Below are 17,552 nucleotides of genomic sequence, written 5' to 3'. Positions count from 1 at the left end.
TTAGGGGTGTTAGGGGAGTGAAGGGTAGTATTCAATGGGCTATTGACCATTGGAGTCACCATGCCCGCACATGACCACTTCAAGTTGGAAGTGGGCATAACCTTGTCCCAGAATTCCTAAGTATGCTATCGCAAAGATGGCTACTTCTGAAGAATTGTGTCCATCTCAGTTTAGCCCACCTTAGGGGTGGTACTAGCCTGGGGGTGGCATGCCTGCCTGACTAGCTAAGGTATGTGCACGCTTACCTGACTAGCTAAGGGATGTGTCTCAGGTTGTGTGTTCAGTTTTGTCTGCACCAACACACGCAGCCTGTGATAGCAGCCCTGCAAGAGTTTGGTGAGGGGTCCCTTAGGGTGGCACAATTTGTGCTGCAGCCCTTGGGGGACCCTCTTAAGTACCTCTGGCCCTAGGTACCAGGGGGGCCACTTACTAGGGAGTTATACTGGGTAATAAAGGCATTACCAATTGTCTGAACAATTGTACAGTTTTGGGAATGATATCAGGCACCGTTCACCTGGTTAGCAGGAACCAAGCGCACATTTTCAGTTGAAATCACATCATGTATAAGGAAAAAGGTGGGGGTGACCATGTCAAAAAGGAGTACTTTCGTACATGCACAGAAACTTTTTCCTGGGGATGTCAGATGTGGCTGTACTGTAAATGTGGTGTTAATGGCCTGTTTTATCTTGACTGTGTGGTAGGGCGGGTGTGATAGTCACACAGTATTTGATGCCATTTAAGAACTCCCAGCATTTCTAAAATGCCTCACTTTATTTGAAAGGTTTTATATAGCGCTGGCTAGACCCGAAAGTATTAGAGGGCTTTACATGAGGTTAGCGTTAGGAAAAACAAAACATTGTTACATAATTACATCAGCTACTAGGGCATAGCATAACACAGAAACAAGTCCCATGGAGCGTAGAAGGTAGTGGGGGAGAGTCAAGGGGCTGGAAAGCAGATCCGCTCTGGCAGACCGGCAATGGAAAATAGTACTTCAGGGGACACCAAAAAAGTCAGAGTTAACGAATCAATAAACCGGTTGAGGTCAGGTAATCCGAACATCCAGTGCCTGACTCACTTTCTGCGTTGAATCACCTAGGATGTGGAGCGGCTCCGAAGGAGGGGGTGAAAAGGGTGCATCGCAGTGACCATTCATGATGAGAGGGGTGTAGGCATCCCATGGGGGGGTCGACTTGAGGCAATGGTCAGTTTGGCGAGACAAGGCGCAGACCAGCGGCATGCATCGATCAGAGGATCGGTCAAATTCGCCAAGATGGAGGACCCTGGTCTCGGACCGCAATAACTTCATTACAAAATGGTGGGATTGCAGATAAACAAAAATCCAATCCAAAAGCCACAAGGAAACCGGCCCTATGGAGCAGGACTGGACTGGGAAGGCAGCCACAGGATCGAGGAGGGAGGAAGGCTGGCGATCGCCGATCTTTCACGGGTCATCACGTAAAAACACTCGGGGCTACAGTGGCAGCAGTGTCTCCATTCAGCATGCTGTGTTGTCAGGGGAAGTCAGCTCGGGTGCCCAGGCAGCAGCCCCCGAAGAGGGAGGCAGCTGCGGGGTCAGGAGGGCACGCTCAATCAGAATCGAAAAGGGAAAACAAGCTCTGGGGCTCAGGGCAGCAGCGTCATGGCACTCTCGTTGCTGCTTTGTCTGGGGAAGAAGACTCATGTGTCCCAGCCACAGTCCCGGAAGGCGTAGCGGGATGCTAAGCAACCGTGTTCAAGCTCGGAAGGCAGGTGACGGCCGGGGGAGTGATCGCCAGTCCATCTCCTCTCAGCTGCCTAGGCAGCTCCACGGGCAACTGCCGTGTTGAATTGGCTCTGCTATCGGCAGATTATCGGTGTTCATCGAAAGGCGAGGGAAGAAGGAGATGTAGCGGGGAGTCGAGAAACTGTGACCATGTCCAGAGGGTAGGTGATGGTCGAGGGGGTGATCCACAGCCCATTCCTTCTACAGCTACCTAGGCAGCTCCACCTGGCATCAGCCATGTTGCTAGGGCTCTGCTGTCGGTAGATTTTCAGGTTCCTCAGAAGTTGCTGAAACCATCTTCAAATTCGCTCGAGGGAATTGGAGAATCAAAATACCGCAATCCATAGATCCCCAGGGGTGAAGAAGGTCAAAAGGGGGGTTGATTCCAGGGGTTAGAGCCAAAAAGGCAATCCCTGGCCAGGGAGCTCCCAGCCGGAGCTCTTCACCTGTCGGCCATCTTAGGTCTCTCTGATAGTCAAGGTTGACAATCCACGGAGGCGAATACCCCGTGTTTTGGCTGTAGGACTAAGATATAGAGTAGTCCCATAAAGAGACAGATGCGATTGAGAAATGTTGTGGAAAGAGCATTGAACAAGTGCCAGCTCCATTAATAACTGCAAGGTGGCGTGCTATTCTAATGCCCCTGTGTTTAAGGGGATGGACCCATTCTTGGCCTCTTCCCTGCATTAGGAATATATCACGAAGCTGCGGAAGATCCCAGTGGTAATTGGGTAAAAGGGATATATGCGTATAACCTTACCTTTCGATTAAGAAACACTCCGTTTTACTTTGATCAGAAGCATATATATTGAAGAACTTAAGTACAGATAACGATTCAGCATTGATATCCCCATGCCCCTCAGATCTGAGTGACAAACACCCTATCCGCACGGTTGCAACCAACCCCTACAGATCAGCCACCCTCCGCGATAGAGGAGTGATCCAGAGCAACCTAACGCTAGTTCCTATCTCTGCCCCTACACATGCACACACTCAGACTCAGGCCTTCTAAGCAACTGCCGCTCTGCAGTTAAGCATGCCTCTGATGTTGCAGAGCTCATTCTGAGCCTAAATTCTGATCTGGCGATCCTGACCGAATCTTGGCTCAATGAGTCTACTTCGCCCTGTCTAGACCTCTTAGTACCGCCCACTTACAATATTGTAAAACTAGACAGGCAATCCAGAAAAAAAGGGGGAGGCATTGCCTGCATCTACCGATCTAACCTCCTTGTTACGGAACTTTCAGCTGATTCTACAGACTCCTGAGAATACCTGGCACTTTTCATATGTAACAACTCCACCCAACTGTGCAGACTGCACATCTTTTACCACCCCACAGGCATTAATGACACCTTCACTGACCTCCTCATGGAAATCATCACAGCCAAAACCTCCCCCAACTCCAATGACATTTTCCTTGGTGACTTCAACTTGCACTGGAACGAGTGCAAGGACCCTCAGGTCACCGTCATCAAAGACTTCTTGGCCAACCAAGCCCTTTCCCAAGCCTGCTCACTCCCAACTCACACGAAAGACGCCACTCTCGACTGGATCATAGCGAAGGAATCCACCGTCAAACTCATCTCTTGAGACCCCTGTGATTGGTCTGTCCACCATGCCATCACCTTCCTCCTACCTGGCTCCAACAAAATTTGGACACCACAACCCGTGATTCCCAAGCGTTGGGTTAGAGACACCAAGAACCTTGACCGTGGGAAACTGGCTGCCTGCTGTGAGACCGAGCTCCCCCTCCACCTCATATCTCTACAGTCAACAACCTCACTGATCATTATTTCACAACTATCTCCAACATTCTCGATGACCTTGCCCTGCTAAAACTAAAAAGAATTCAGATCAAAGACAGAAACCCCTGGTTCAATGGATCCCTCAACATTGAGAAGAGATCCCTACGGCAGGCAGAACGTAATTGGAAAAAGCACCCATCAGCAGCCCATCTAAAACTCCTCCGCCAGTCCAGAAACACCTAAAATAGGAAAGTCCTCAACTCAAAAAAAGATTTCTTCAGAAGTGAGCTGGAGAATTCCAAAAACAGACCTCGTAAGCTATTCGATTTGGTTGAACAAAAATTTAACAAACTGGCTAAAATGCCCAAAGAAACCCCTATATCGCCAATTTCATGCAAGGAATTTTCCTCCTTCTTCATGGACAAAATCAAGGCCTTAGGAAACAAACTCAACTCTGCAACGCACTCCCAAACTACTATGTAGGCTATACCTCCTCTCGCCTCGCTGCCCTCCCAGACTTCAACTAAAAACCTAGCGCACTGGTCCAACTTTAAAGTCTATGATGAACACTCTGTCTCAAAATTCCTATCCTCCTTAAACCCGAACAATCACTAAAATGATCCCCTCCCCTCTAACTGCCTAACTGCCATCTCTCAAGCGATCATCCCCTCTTGGACTGGTATAATCAATGCATCCCTCCTACAGGGATCGATTCCTGACTCCCTTAAAGCGGGCAAAGTTGTCCCCATCTTAACAAAACCTACGCTAGATCCCGCCCTCGCTGACAACTATAGACCGATATCTAACATCCCACTTCTAGCGAAGGTTCTGGAGAAATGTGTGCAACAACAGCTGAGCCAACACATCTCCAACTTCCAACTACTGGATAACTTCCAATCCGGGTTCAGAGCTGGACACAGCATGGAAACCACCCTCCTCCACATCGTGGATGATGCCCTCGAAGCCCTTGACCAAGGCAAAACCTGTCTCCTAATCTTCCTAGACCTATCCTCAGCCTTCGACATGGTCAACCACAAAACTCTCCTTGATTGTCTCAAACTTAGGATGGGACTTGATAACACCGTCCTAGAGTGGTTCAGGTCCTTCCTCCAGAATCGTTCACAGAAAATCCTAATCAATGGTAACCTATCTGCACCCTCGCCGATCACGGTTGGAGTCCCCCAAGGTTCTACCCTGTCCCCTACCCTCTTCAACCTTTACCTTGACCCGAACATAGAGCTACGCACCTCTAACATTGCCTACCACATGTACGCAGATGACACACAAATCTACATTAAAATCTCTTCTCCTGAGAACATCCGCTCCCTAAATGAGGCCTCGAAACTGACCGTGCACTGGCTCACCTCTAACCAGCTCAAACTGAATGCAAATAAAACTGAATTCATTCTTATCTCCCCTCCCAAAACCAACCTGGACATTCATGAATGCATCAATGCAATCACAGCCTTAAACTGCCCTCCTACCCTTGGAATAACCTTAGACGGCAACCTGAACATGCATGGCCATATTACCTCTATGGCCAAAACCGCCAGATTTCACCTGAACTACCTAAGACACCTGAAACCTTTCCTCGACATTCCTGACCTAAAAATGGCAACCCAGGCACTAGTCATCTCCAGACTGGAATATGGATGCTCTACCCTCGCAGGTCTACCCAAAAGCTCTCTAGCTCCACTGAATGCCTGTCTTAATTCCTCCGCTAGACTCCTAACAGGTTCTAAGAAATTCGACCACATCTCTCCCCACCTCAAAACTCTAAATTGGCTCCCTCTCGAGGCCAGAATCCAACTTAAGCTGGCCTGCATCACACACAAGGTCCTATACTCCAATTCCCCAGCATATCTTGCCCAAAAACTCGTGATTTCTGGAGGAGCTAGAAACTCATGGTCCGCCAGAGACATGTTGCTCCAACCAGCACGCCTGCGGAAAAAAAACCGTACAATCGGCCCTTCTCTGGGGCCGCCCCAAGAATTTGGAATTCATTCCCTCCCGCCATCAGAAGACTTTCATCCTTGGCACACTTTAGAAAGGAGACCAAGACTTTCCTAATGGGAAAATTCCTCTCCTAACGCTTGCATTCAATAACCCCAGTGACTTTGGTGTCTCATACCATTATGGCCTTACCTACGGTCTCCCGGATTATACCAGCCCGGCACCTCTGGGCAGTATTCCTTGGAACTGAGATTGCTATACTTGTATAATTTGTATAATGTGCTATTTGTTTTTATCGCAACTGTTACCAAAATCTGTTCTTTCTGTCTCTTTTCCTTGTTTCATACAAATTCCTCTCCTAACGTTCGCATGTTAATCACCTCAGCGACTGTTTTCTCATACTATTACGCTTTACTCACGGCTATCTCAATGGAACCCACCAGGCTCTTCGGGGCATCCTTCCCTGGTCTTGACACTACCTCACTTGTACAATGTTACTATAGGTTCTTATCCCAACTGTTTCCATGATTTGTTTCTGCCATTCTTCCCTTTCCTATTACTTATTGCAACTACCTGTTTTTACCCCAACTGTATCCATCCTTCCCAAGCTCATGTATTTTATCTGTCAATCATGTAAAGCAAAATACACAACATGGTACCAGTTCCTATGGTGGGCAGTCCCAAAGTGGTGAACTGCTGAGGGGTTGGGAAAATAATGGTGATTGTAAAGGTTCGCGGTGATGTCTAACGTGTAGGCCAGATACTCCTGGGTGGTTTTCCAAGTGCCCTCACACACCCTTGCGGGTGCAAAGCATCATCATCGGGCGTTGCTCCTCGTGGGGGTGGCGCTGCAGTCCCTCACGGGCCCTTCAGGAGGGCTCTCTGTCGGAGATCTTTTTACTGGAGTAGCCGTAGTTGTGCGTGCGGGTGTGTGGGGATGGTGGGTGATGTGGTGAGGCTAAAAAGACCTGTAGGAACCCCAAACGGTTTATTAATGGGTCCTGCGGGTCTGGTTAAAATCTAACGGGGAGTGGTGCCTAAGTAGCACTCTAAAAAGTAGGGGAAAGGTAGATAGTTCTGTTACTCTCGACCCGTATGTGATAAAGTTAGAATGAGAGTGAGAACGTGAGGTGGGTGGTCAACATGTTTCGCGCTTCCCAGCGGTCCCTAACGGATCCGTAGCGCTTCGTCAGGACCAAAAGGAAAGTGGTAACAAAATTTGATATAGGTCAGAATGTATCCGATATGTCCATAGTTTAGGGATCACGTTTTATTCGAGTCCCTAAGAGCGAACCCAATGTTTAATGGGTCCAGGCTATACCGGATAAGGATCGGCTGGGGCGGAGGGCGCCAGTCACGCCCCGGGTATTCTGCTCTGAACACCTACGTGCCTCCAGGATCGCGATCCTGGAGGCACGTAGGTGTTCCACTTTTATGTTGTAATCACTGTGTGTTGTATATGCACAGACACTTTTATGGTTAGTGTAACAACCTTTTGTATAATTGTAAATATTGCCCCTGAGGTTTTTTTAACCTAAAACACCGTACTGTGTGTTTTCTCATTTAGCCGTGAACAAGTCGTATGTATTAAACTACAGAGACGACGAAACACGTGTTGGCTAATGAACACCCGAATGGATTAAAAGACAGAAAAAGGAAAAGACTTCGCTTGTATTTTTGTACTATGAATAATATGGGAAATTAACCTAAATCAGAATATTACGTGTGCTAGGGTGTTTAATGTATGTATTGGCAGTGGTGCCCAAATTGCCATCATGTTGTACATTGGGATATGAAGTGTGTGGTGCTATAGGCAATGGTACACAAAAGTGCATTATGTTGTACATTGGGAAGTTTTATGAAGGTTTTACAATTGGCTTTGACATGCCCTCATGCCATCTTGGATTCTGACTATGCCTAGCTTGAGCTCTGCACACACAAGCAGGCCCACAGGTTACTCACGATGTTTAGGTTATTCACATTCAAGATTGTTTTCTGTACTTTTGGAGATGTTTTCTACTTTCTCAAGCTTCACTAAGAAAAGGGGCTGGAAAATGTGGGAGCGCAGATGAATACGTGAGAACTCCTTTGCCTTAGGAATGTTTGTGGGAGATTGGCTAACTCCAGTAAGTTTCTTTAGCGCAGAGGAGGTCTTCTCTGAAACTCTAAATGCATTGAGATTATAAAACTGGGGTTCCTTGACTTGGAAAGCGTGATTTTGTTTTGACCTGAAGGGACGGACGCGTCTTATTCAATCTGACAGTTTCCGTCTTGCGGAGTCTCTTGACCCCAGCTGTGACTCCCCCAGTCTGGTGTGGGCTAAGATGAAGTTATTACAGCCGGTGATGTATTTTCTCTGATTATTGGCATTGTGATGTGTGAGTGTGTCTGTGTGCATATTCAAGTTTCCAGTGGTTATAAACATCTGATGTATTCTGTGTATATATTATATCTTTTCATGCTTTCCTTTGATTTCTTGTGTCTTATTACTTGCATTTAACAGTACTTATTTCTAGCAGTGGACTTCTAGTAGTATTATCATGAATATCTGTTTTTTTGTATTTTATCCTATGCGTTTAACTATTGCATTTGCTTAAGTGCGTTATTAATGCTTGCACACACATATATATATATATATATATATATGTGATGAAGGGCCGTGGGAAGGGCTGAAACGCGTCATGGCGACATCTTGCACCAACAAGAAATAATCTTGCACTGATTTTGTAGTCCATATCCGTTTTCTGCAGAGGAAAAGGCAAAGAAGCGGAGTTCCTTGGAGATATATATATATATATATATATATATATATATATATATATATATATATATATATATATATATATATATATATATTACCTACTGGCGGTCGCCAGTAGGTAGTTATAGTTAGGACCCTCTTACCATAGGAAATCCGCAACATTCTATTTTGAATAACTTTGGCGCCCGTCGACGAATCCTCGCGAATTTTTCAAAATAGGTGGGGCGCTACGCTCCGCTCCTACCCTGAAAGTCTCGGGGGGATTCGTCAAGTGGGGGCTGAGATAAAAGGGGGGTCCCAAAACGCGTTTTTCCCATGCATTTTTCCATAGGACCTTTAGACACAGCTACAGCCCGAACGGCTGAACAGAGTTCCTTGAAATTTGGCAGAGAGGTAGTCCTCAGGTCAAGGAAGTGCCTTTTGTAGGTTTGGTGTAAATCTGTTCAGTAGATTCTGAGAAAATAGCCTTTAAATCAATATATATATCTGAGCCAGCTTACGGTGCGCTTACGGTGCGCTTACCGTACGCGTACGGTGACGTGCGCGAGCGCAATTCTGATTGGCTCTTAGATCTTAGTAAACATTCGAATCGGTCGAAACCAGGAAGCAGCGGCCGCCATTTTGTGTATTTCACTCAGAAAAAAAAGGGTGATAACTTGGAAAGGGGGCAAGGAAGAGAGTTACAGACCCCCTAACATTTGTAAGGGGGTCAAAGAAGGACAGAAAAGTACAAAAAAAACATTTATTGATTTTAAAAAAAATCGCGGGGTACGCGTACGGTAAGCTCACCGTACGCGTACGGTAAAAAAAAATAAAAAAATAAATGAAATGCAGATTTAAGTGTTTAGATATTAGGGGGCTCTAAAAAGAGCCGTTGTGTTTATTAAGTGTTTTTTTAGTGGTACCTACAAGTAAGTACCGATGCAGAGTCTAAGGTTCAAGAGGAAGACTCTGTTCCCTTCATCAGTGAAGTGTACACCATCTCCTCGATAAATGTCTTGCATGTCGTAACGCAAGTTGTTGTGGTAAATGGAACCCATACCATAGTCACGGAGGAAAGCAGAAACAGATTTGTTGACGTGCTTTCTTGCTTTGTCAATCTGTGGACAAAAATGATTGGACCAGTTCCATTTTTGCCTTTGGCATATGTTAGAAAACACAAAGGCAGTTTTAGGGAAAAGTGAAAACAGTTGTGCAAAGGTCTCCTTCATAAGCATTTCCAGACCTACCCCAGTCAAAGTGCCTAGGTCATTGCCACCACAGTGCACTATTATGAGGTCAGGGTGTTGGATTTGCATGAAGGATTTCAGCAATGGCATCAATTGGTGCCACTTTAACCCTCTCTGACCAATCCATTTAATGTCTACATTTGGCAAAGCAAGGTCTCTCACCATATCTGTTTTCTCTGCATACTTTTCACTCCAGAAGACATAGCTGTGCCCTACAATCCACACTGTGAACATCTTCAAAGGAGAACTGGATGCACTCAGGAGGTGTAATTCAGTAGAATGGTAAAAAGAAATGAAAGACAGTTTGGAAATGGAGGCATACATATTTTTTTTATAAAAAAAAGAACTGATTGGCTGTTTCATACCATTCTAGAATAAAAACTAGGCTGTATGTGTAAATTTATAGAAGCATGTTTTGTATTGGTACAGAAAAATGTGTTACCAAAGAACAGTACTATGGATTTGCTGTTAGGTTTGAAAAGTCAAGCACTCCTGCTCTTTGGAAATGAAACATTGTGTGGCGAACTTCTGACCTAACTCCACACAGCAGTGTTCCATGAGCTGTTGCTATGGTAGCAGGCAGAAGTCAAGTTGGGGGAAGGGTACTAGGCAGAAGTCAAGTTGGGGGAAGGGTACTTTTGGAAAAGGGTTGGTTTTCAACCAATAGAAATGTGTGATTACATTTGAAAAAAAGGGGGAAGCACTGAGATTTGAAATTAACATGTATATGTGTGGAAAAAGAGAGGGAAAGTTTGCCATTATCTGGTTCTGCTGAGAGGAGAGAGGTGTACAGAACAGAGATCCTGGCTCTGATAATCTGCTGTTTGAGTGCCACATTTCTTTTACAACTAACTAATTTTAAAGGTGAGTTTAGAGTTTGAGAGGGGATGTATATGGTAAATTAAGAAATGAATAATAGAATTGGAATTCCTTTTGTTGAAGTTGTGTTTATTATTTTCTGTTTTGGGAGAAATTTAAATGTGAGGAACATGTAAAATAATATGGACTATGTTTTCACGATAAATTAAGGTGTACTGGTAAAAATAAGGAATACTTTAAGGGTTTGAGGTTGCACTCAGTAATGCAAATACATTCAGCATCAGTAAGGCTGGTTGCCCTTGCTGGAGTGTAGTGAGTCACCCAGGTTACACATGTTGCTGGTCTCAGAAAGCTGTTTGGTATTGCTCTGGTGATTTTCCATTTGCATTAGATGAAAAGGGGGAGGTATTTTTTTATGCAGAAGCAGACTCTTAGCACACAGCCAGCTGCTTATCCTGTGGAATCATGGATAGTATTCACAACCGAGTGGGGTTTGAGGTTTCAGTTAGTAATGCAAATACATTCAGCATCACTAAGGCTGGTTGCCCTTGCTGGAGTGTAGTCAGTCACCCAGGTTACACATGGTGCTGGTTTCAAAAAGCAGTTTGGACATGTGCTGTTTTCAGAATCTGAAAAGTGGATTCAAAATGTGTCAGTCTGTAAAAGTGTTTATCACTTGCCAAAAAAAAGAGTAGTAAGTGTGCTTTCAAATTGGCAAAGAAATTTCGTTTTGTGACTAATATGAAAACATGACTCTGTGTGCAAATAGGAATTACAGGCAGAGATTTATTGCGTATTGCTCTGGTGATTTTACATTTGCATTAGATGTAAAGGGGGAGCCATTTTTTTGTATGCAGAAGCAGACTCTTAGCACACAGCCAGCTGCTTATCCTGTGGAATCATGCATAGTATTCACAACCGAGTGGGGTTTGAGGTTTCAGTCAGTAATGCAAATACATTCAGCATCACTAAGGCTGGTTGCCCTTGCTGGAGTGTAGTCAGTCACCCAGGTTACACATGGTGCTGGTCTCAAAAAGCAGTTTGGACATGTGCTTTTATCAGAATCTGAAAAGTGGATTCATAATGTGTCAGTCTGTAAAAGTGTTTATCACTTGCCAAAAATAAGAGAAGTAAGTGTGCTTTCAAATTGGCAAAGAAATTTCGTTTTGTGACTAATGTGAAAACATGACTCTGTGTGTAAATAGGAATTACAGGCAGAGATTTATTGCGTATTGCTCTGGGGATTTTACATTTGTATTAGATGGAAAGGGGGAGGTATTTTGTATGCAGAAGCAGACTCTTAGTACACAGCCAGCTGCTTATCCTGTGGAATCATGCATAGTATTCACAACCGAGTGGGGTTTGAGGTTTCAGTCAGTAATGCAAATACATTCAGCATCACTAAGGCTGGTTGCCCTTGCTGGAGTGTAGTCAGTCACCCAGGTTACACATGGTGCTGGTCTGAAAAAGCAGTTTGGACATGTGCTTTTATCAGAATCTGAAAAGTGGATTCATAATGTGTCAGTCTGTAAAAGTGTTTATCACTTGCCAAAAAAAAGAGTAGTAAGTGTGCTTTCAAATTGGCAAAGAAATTTCGTTTTGTGACTAATGTGAAAACATGACTCTGTGTGTAAATAGGAATTACAGGCAGAGATTTATTGCGTATCGCTCTGGTGAATTTACATTTGCATTAGATGTAAAGGGGGAGCCATTTTTTTGTGCAGAAGCAGACTCTTAGCACACAGCCAGCTGCTTATCCTGTGGAATCATGCATAGTAATGACAACCGAGTGGGGTTTGAGGTTTCAGTCAGTAATGCAAATACATTCAGCATCAGTAAGGCTGGTTGCCCTTGCTGGAGTGTAGTCAGTCACCCAGGTTACACATGTTGCTGGTCTCAGAAAGGTGTTTGGTATTGCTCTGGTGATTTTACATTTGCAATAGATGGAAAGGGGGAGCTATTTTTTTATGCAGAAGCAGACTCTTAGCACACACCCAGCTGCTTATCCTGTGAAATCATGCACAGTATTCACAACCGAGTGGGGTTTGAGGTTGCACTTAGTAATGCAAATATATTCAGCATCACTAACGCTGGTTGCCCTTGCTGGAGTGTAGTCAGTCACCCAGGTTACACATGTTGCTGGTCAGAGAAAGCTGTTTGGTATTGCTCTGGTGATTTTACATTTGCATTAGATGGAAAGGGGGTGTTATTTTTTTATGCAGAAGCAGACTCTTAGCACACAACCAGCTGCTTATCCTGTGGAATCAAGCACAGTATTCACAACCGAGTGGGGTTTGAGGTTGCAGTCAGTAATGCAAATACATTCAGCATCACTAAGGCTGGTTGCCCTTGCTGGAGTGTAGTCAGTCACCCAGGTTACACATGTTGCTGGTCTGAAAATGTTGTTTGGACATGTGCTTTTTTAAGAATCTAAAAAGTGGATTCATAATGTGTCAGACTGTAAAAGTGTTTATCACTTGCCAAAAAAAAGAGTAGTAAGTGTGCTTTCAAATTGGCAAAGAAATTGCGAATTCTGACTAATATGTAAACATGACTCTGTGTGCAAAGAGGAATTACAGGCAGAGATTTATTGCGTATTGCTCTGGTGATTTTACATTTGCATTAGATGGAAAGGGGGACCTATTTTTTTTGTGCAGAAGCAAACTCTTAGCACACACCAGCTGTTTATCCTGTGGAAACATGCACAGTATTCACAACCGAGTGGGGTTTGAGGTTTCAATCAGTAATGCAAATACATTCAGCATCACTAAGGCTGGTTGCCCTTGCTGGAGTGTAGTCAGTCACCCAGGTTACACATGTTGCTGGTCTGAAAAAGCTGTTTGGACATGTGCTGTTTTCAGAATCTGAAAAGTGGATTCAAAATGTGTCAGACTGTAAAAGTACTTATCACTTGCCAAAAAAGTAGTAGAAAGTATGCTTTGCAATTGGCAAAGAAATTTCGTTTTCTGCCTAATTTCAAAGCATGACTCTGTGTGCACACAGGAATTGTTTTTAGATATTTAATTTGTGAAGGTGTTATTGTGATTTTCATTTATAGGAAAGGGGTTTATAGTATTTTAAGATTTCAAAAGATCATAAAAAATGTAGTAATATATTTAAATAAAATAAAGGAATTTTTTTTTAGTTTTTTTCAGGTATTGCTGAAGAGCAGTGAACAAAATTTAAGATGCCTACAAAATCCAGACTAAAGAAAGACCACAAAAAAAACCTATATTTGAAGACAACTGGAGGACCTAAGTTAGTTGGAGATGCTCATGTTGGGAAAAAGAGAAAATCTTCTGGTAAGCAGACAAAAGATTTTTGAAAGAACATCTTCAAAAAAAGGAAAAATGTACAAAATGTCTGTACTGGAAAGAATGTTTTCAATAGAAAAAAACAGGAAAAAATTGAGAATTTAGTTAATGCAAATATACCTTCTGCAACAATAAAGATTAACTTAAACAGAAAAACAGCGTTTAAAGAGATACGTAGAAAAATGTTTCAGAGAAGAGTTATGTCCAATTTGATAAAGGATGTGAAGAAATATAAGAAAAAGGCAAAATATTACAAGAGAAAAAAAGAAATTGAAGCCATTGCAGCAAAGGCATTAGAATTAAAAAGGAAACTATTCATTTTAATTTTGAATAGGATGCGTACATTAGATAAAATGGTTAATGTACTGAAATCACAAAGCAAAAGGAAAAGAGTAGTGAACAGAACAAACTTTTGTAAAGTGTTTTTAGGAAAATGGATGCATAGTTCAAGTAGTGAACCTTTTTTTAATGAAGAGAGTTATTTTCAAAGTAATAGTTTGCTGCATGCAGTTGACACCAGAGGTCGTGCTTATGAAGTGAAAAATGGTTGCATAATGGAGAAGGAGATAATGGTTCCAAGAGATGAGGTACAAGTGATGGCGGATGAGGCTATGGGGAGACGTCCTAAAGCCCCAGTGTACACTTGGAATTGTAGTAGTATTTGCACTGTGCGTCAGGAATCTATTGAAAAATTTCGTGAGTTTCTAAGAGAATATAGTAAAAAAAGTGTAAAACAGAAGATTAAGGTGCTTCAAAGTCTAGATCCATGCAGAGTGAGAGAGAATACTGGTTTGCAGGGTCATTCTCTGGCTTGTCTATCTAGAAAAGTGTGTAATAGTGTTTTCCATCATTTTAGGATGCTGGCTGTTCATCATACTGAAATGAGAAAGTTTGTGAGACGGTTGTATTTTGCTAAAAGTCCAGCAATAAAGTTAGATGAATTGAATAGGGCTCTGTTCCGTGGATCGGTATCAGATGTAGAGAAGGTTGTTGATGAAATTCAGTTTTGTTACTTTGGTCCTGAACAAAACAGTGCAGAAAAAGACACAGTAAATGAGGAAGAAGTGGAAGAGAATGTAGAACCCTCTGTAAGTAAGACATTTAATGATCACATAACAAAATTTGCAATAATCTCTAATGAAAGACCAAATATTACTTGTATTTGTTGCCGCAGAACTCATTATAGAAAACAAACTAGGAATGTTGATCTCTACAGAAAGAGTGAAAATGAAGATAATTATAAGTGGAAGGATTTTGCCACATATATATTTCTTGAAAATTGTTTTGAATTGGGTGAAGATCAGCGTATTTGTAAATACTGTTACAACAAGTTAGAGGAAAATAGAATGCCGACCAGAGCTGTACATAATAATTAAGAATTGGATGCTATTCCTGCTGAACTTTCTGAATTAAATACATATGAGTCTATACTTATTCAATGTGTTCATCCGTTCCAGACCATAGTACGTATGGAGCCCAAAACTGGTAAATTACCTCCTTCAGATTTACTGAGAGGTTTAAAAGGTAGAGTGGTGTATTTGCCCTTGGATTTGAAAACAAATATGGAAACTATTGATGCAGATACTTTGGAAACTGAACCATTAGTTATTCTGGTTAATGGTGTACCTACAAAGAATAAGAAGATTTGGCAGGAGCTGGTAGATGTACGGAAAGTACAAAGAGCAAATTTGTATTTGAAAAGGAATAACAAATGGTATGAATCAATTTATATAGAAGAAGAAGAAGAAGATTTACAAGAAGACACAGAAACACCAACTGGACAAATTGAAAAAGTGGACAAGTCAAAGGAAGAAGAAATTTATGAACATTTTAGCATACATCCTCTTCATTCAAAAGAAGTTATGGGAGACAATATTGATCTGTTTCAGATGAAGAAAGCAAAAGGAACTCCCGTGAGTGTATGGGAGGAGAGCTTGGAAGCTCGATGTTTTCCCCAGCTGTTTCCTAAAGGAAAAGGAGGACGATACGATGAACGTCCAGAACAGATTCCAGCTTCTGAGTATCGGACTACAAGACTATATGCTGAAGATCCCAGATTTCGACAAAGTATTCCTTATTTGTTCCATCTTTTATTTGAAAGCGACTTGTCTGCATTATCATATGCAGTAAATGACATTTTAAAAAGTGGAGTACATTTACAAAATGTGTCTGCTAAGGATTTTATGGAGAAAGTGCAGCACCGAGATGATCATTTGGAAACACAACTGATCAATCTGATGGCTTGTCAGCGTGGGACAAATGAATATTGGTACCGACGCCATGGTGAATTAAAATGCATGTTACGGAATTTAGGAACTCCTACATGGTTTCTAACCCTAAGCTGTGCCGAGTACGCTTGGGATGATTTACTGGATTTTCTACGAGAGGCAAATTCAAACATTAAAAACATCGAATACAAGACAGCAGGAGAACTGTGCTCATTGGATCCGGTTAATGTTTGCAGATATTTCAATCATAGATTTGAGGCTATGATGTCCTTCATCTGCAATAAAAAAAATCCACCTCTAGGAGAAGTAGTGGATTTCTTTTGGAGAAAAGAGTACCAGGCAAGAGGTGCTCCTCATATTCATATGCTGTTGTGGATCAAGGATGCCCCAAAGTTTGGAACAGATACTGATGAAGCAGTGTTATCTTACATTGAAGAATATGCAACATGTACTATACCAAAAAGCACAGAAGAGAAAAAGTTACAGGAGCAAGTTTTACGTTTCCAAAGTCATCGGTGTGGAAAATACTGTCGACGGAAATACAAGAGCAAAGATAAATACTCCACTAAATGTCGATTTGGATTTCCTAGACCTGTTCTTTCAATTGGAAGAGTAAACAGTTTTATGTCATCTGTGAGACATACTATCACAAGAAAATCACCTAAGAATACCTACAACCTAAAAAGAAAAGAAGAATCAAAAAATATAAATGACTACAACCCAGTCATTTTATCCATGTGGAATGCTAACATGGATATACAGTATGTAGCTGACAATTCCATTGCTGTTGCTCGATATGTAACGTCTTACATTACTAAATCTGAAAAAACTGAATTGAAAGAAATGTGGGAAGAGATTTCTCACGAGAAGACTGTCAGTAAGAAGCTGTACAGTTTCAGTTTAAAGATGTTATCGCATCGAGAAATTGGATCCTACGAATGTTCAGATAGGTTATCTTCTGCAAGTCTCTACTCGAAATCAAGAAGAATAATTTGGGCAAGTTTAGGCCTTGCAGCAATGAGAAATCGGGTACTGAAATCTGTTGGAGAATTTGAATATTTGGCCGAGAATGACCCAGAAAGTACAGATATTTTGAAATCAAACATGTTGGACACATATTATCCCAAGAGAAGTCAACATCTGGAGAACATGTGTCTCTATGAAGTGTTGCAGAACTACATTTATTCACGGAAAGCCGCAGAAGACATCAAAAATGGAAAATATAAAGTCATTGGTGAGGAAGGATGTTTGGTGAAGCAAACAAAAGGAAGTTTGATAAATCACCGGAAGCTGAGTTGCGACACTACTGACAAAAAGGAATTTTACTACTTGGCTCTTTTACAGCTGTTTAAACCATGGCGTTCAGAGGATGAACTACTGGGAGAATTTCAAAGCTATGAAGATTCATTTAATGCTTGCAAAGACAGCATACAATGCAGTACATTCACAACTTATCTGCAAATGTTAAATGAAGAAATTGAACAGGAAACTACAATTGCAGTAGAAGTAGCTAGAGACAGTTCTCAGGACAGCCAAAGTTCAGGAACACTCAGTCAAGATCCCCTAGGACAACCAATCGTTGAAAATGAAGCATCAATAGCCATGAATGAAGTGGAAACGGCTATGAATCAAGCTCAAGAAGAATTTATAGACTTACAAAATTTGGAAAGACAACTGAACGAAGAGCAGCAACAAATTTATGAAGAGATCAGAAACAAAATTGATCACGGATTTCTAC

The sequence above is a fragment of the Triturus cristatus genome, chromosome 2_1, assembly GCF_964204655.1.
Source record: "Triturus cristatus chromosome 2_1, aTriCri1.1, whole genome shotgun sequence".
NCBI lineage: Eukaryota > Metazoa > Chordata > Amphibia > Caudata > Salamandridae > Triturus > Triturus cristatus.
This window is presented reverse-complemented; position numbering follows the sequence as displayed.